Consider the following 3,857-nt stretch of genomic DNA (forward strand, 5'->3'; position numbering starts at 1 on the left):
AAGAAATGGCAAACCACTTCAGTATCTTTGCCAAGAAAACCTCAGTTGGGGTCATCAAGAGTTGGACATGATGGAAATGGCCGAACAAAAAAAAAAAAGTGTCACACAGGATGAAGAAGCATGAGTGGATTATGATCTGGATCCCAGATATATTATCTCTTCATTCCTCAACCTAGTCTTCTTCTAAATTTTACTTTTACCTTCAAGGCCACCATAATCATTCCAGTTTCCCTTCATGACCTCAAGGACATCTTTAATTCTTCACTTTCCCTCCACTCATATTCACATGATCTAATCACTTGCTAAGTCTTGTTAGCCCTGCCTCTCTGTCTTTCATACCTGTTCCTGGCTTACTACTTAAACACCACCATCCTAGTTTAGGACAATTATAACCTCTCACTGTTACTATGGCAATAGACCACTTAAAAAAACTTATTTATCTTTAGTTAGTAAGCATTTGTTTTGTCTTTCTCCATCCTGTTCCCCTCTGAAGAAAAACAAAACCCTCGTAATAAATTTTGGACAGTCAAGTAAAACAAAAACCTGCCTTGGGCATATTTCATTCTTCATCTGGAGTCCATCACGTCTCTACCACAAGTTGGGTAGCATGCTTCATCATCATTCCTATGTAACAGATGGTCATTGGACTGATGAAAGTTCTTAAGTCTTTCAAAGTTGTTTTAAATAGAAATGGTTTAAATATTTGTAAAAAAAAAAAAAGCATTTTCTACATTAATTGATATAATCATACCATTGTTGCTTTTGTTATTATTCCATTATGTTTACAGTTTTCCTAATATTAAACCAATATGATATATAATCTTTTTTATTTGTTGTTGTATGATTTTGCTAGTATTTTATTTAGAGATTTTATATCAAAGTTCATTGATAATTTTTGTCTATTTTCTTTTTCTGTTTTGATCGTCCTTGGTTTAGGTAGCAAGACTATATATATAATAGACACATATGTGTGTATATATATGTATATATATAAATATGATAGACATGTGTATATATACATATATATGTATGTGTATATATATATATATGATAGAAGAAATTTGGGGAGGAGTTCTTATTTTCCTATTTTTTGAAGCCTTTTAAAAAGAAAAAAAGAGGGCAATGAGAGAGGAGTGTGCACAGCACTAGTGATCTATGCTTGATGCAGTCTACTTTCACTCTCTTGCCCTTTCCCTTCCTCTCACTTAGACACCAATCACAGATTCTCTCTCTCTTTTCTTCTCCTCCATCCTTTTCTTTTTTCCCTTCCTTCTTCCTTTCCTTCCTTCCTTTCTTTTTAACATTCTTCTCTTTTTAATTTTGAATTCCAGATTCTTTCTTTCCATCCCACTCTCTTCCTCCCCCACTGAAAAGGCAAACAATATATCAATTTTACATGTGAAATCAATGAAAAACATTTCTATATTAGTCATATCACAAAAAAAGCAGAAATTAAGAAATAAAGCAAGATAAGTATACTTCAATTTGCACTCATAATTCATCAGGTCTCTCTCTGGAGGTAGTGTTGTGTTGTTTTTTTTTTTGTTGTTGTTTTGATTTGTTTTTATCACGAGTCATTTAGAATTGTCTTGGATGATTGCATTGATCAGTCCAGTCTTTCATAGTTGATCATCATTATGGCATTGCTGTTATAGCTCACAGTGATCCCCCGGTTCTTCCCATTTCACTTTGCATTAGTTTATATAGTTCTTACTATGTTTTTTTTTCTGAAACCAGCCTCCCCCTCACCATTCCTTATATCACAATAATACTCCATCACAATCATATGCCACAACTTGTTCACTCCTCAATTGAGGAGCATTCCCTCAAAGTCAAATTCTTTGCCATTAGAAAAAGAGCTGCTATAAATATTTTTTTACATAAAGATACTTTTCCTTTTTCTTTGATCTCTTTGAGGTACTGACCTACTAGTGGCAATGCTGGATCAAAGAATATTCACAATTTCATGACCCTTTGAGCATAGCTTCAGATTATTCTCCACAATGGTTGGACTAGTTCGCTATTCCACCAACAGTTCATTAATGTATCTATTTTCCCTCAACCCCATCAGCCTTTCTCATTTCTGATAGGAGTGAGATGGTCCCCCAGAGTTGTTTTAATTTGCCTTTCTATAATCAACAGAGATTTAGAGTATTTTTCATATGGCTATATATAGCTTTGCTTTCCTCTTCCAAAAACTGCCTATTCTTACATTTTGACCATTTATAAATTGGGGAATGACTCTTATGTTTTATAAATTTAATTCAGTTCTTTGCATATTTGAGAAATTAGGCCTTTATCAGAGAAACTTGTATTTTTTTTTGTTATTTCTTCACTGTCTATGGTATCTTTTACCAAAATGTCTGGACAGTTTTAATTCATGATTTCACAAAATATAATTATCTAGCCTCCCTTTTTCTGTAGTCAGAGCCTTAGGTAATCCAGAGATTCTTAGAGTTATTTTTCTCCTTGACATATTTTCCATCTTACTTGTTTTTTATATAAAGTACTTTATATTATCTTCTACTGCTTTCAGTCTTTGTTTTAATATATCTTATCTATCTATACCTATAGCTATATATTTATATCGATAACTATGTATATAAAACTCTATATAACTCTCTCTACATATATATTTATACATATATGTACACACATATATACACACAAAAACACACACATATATATATATACACTTTGTTTCATGAAGTCAATTGTCTTCTATTTGGTCCATTTTAATTTTCAGGAAGTCTGTTATATAGTATTTAAATATAGGCAAAACATTTTACATATGCCATTTTATCGTTACAGTAACTGTGGGAGGTGATACTATAATTATCCTCATTTTAAAGATGAGGAAATTGACAAAGGGTAAGTGACACAGGGCCATACAGTTAATGTATCTGTGGCAGATTTCAAATTAGGGCTTTCCTGATTCTAAGTGCAGCACTTTATCCACTCTACCACCCATTTGCCAGAAATACAGCAACGAGTCCAAACTTCAGTTCGAAATGGCTTCTAGATACGGTGCCAGGGTTAGAGCAATACAACTGATGGTTGTTTACTTTTCCTTCTTCCCATATAACATACAAACCCAAGTGCTGTCCATGCTGGATCTATGACTACTTGTCCTAGTGCACAGCTGGAAGGCTCTGTGAATATCTTCTTGGTTAGAACCCTCACCAGTGGTCACAGGCCTTGGGCTGTCTCCCTATGCTGAACTATGCTGTAAAAGTGACCTACTGTGTTTTCTCCTATAATTTCCTGATCCCTGCAAAGATCTGGTACTCTTCTTTGATCTTTGTTGGAGTAATTGTGGGAAAAAGTTGAGTTGCATTGGTTTCTCCTAGTCTACCATCTTTGTCAATTTCCTTGCAATAGCCTCCTTATTGGTCTTGTATACTTAATTCTCTCCTAACTAGAATCTAGCCTCCACACAGCTGCCAAAATTGTGTTTCTAAAGTGTGGATCTCACAACAATACTCTTCTACTCTACAAACACCAGAAATTTCCTATTGACTCAAGGATCAAATGTTATTTTATTTTCATCTCAAGGTTTAAAAATTGTTGTTTGTGTTGTTGTTTTATAATAAATGTAATTATTAATTCAGTAATAATATAATTGATTTATAAGTAAAATACACATGTTGGGGGTGTGTGTTAAAATTTTTGTTCCTCATTGGTGTATACCATACAAAGTCTGGAGAGTGTTCACATAGACTATCATAATGTGGTTATTTCATACACTAGGTAAGATTTTAACCTGTAAGGGAGATTAAAAATTATCTAGGGCTTACTTTTCCAGCTAGGTCTTTACAAAGTATTAAGAAATGCTGAAATGGGGGTGGATGATTGTA

This window comes from Vombatus ursinus, unplaced genomic scaffold, assembly GCF_900497805.2.
Source record: "Vombatus ursinus unplaced genomic scaffold, bare-nosed wombat genome assembly UNPS02004915.1, whole genome shotgun sequence".
Classification (NCBI taxonomy): Eukaryota; Metazoa; Chordata; class Mammalia; order Diprotodontia; family Vombatidae; genus Vombatus; species Vombatus ursinus.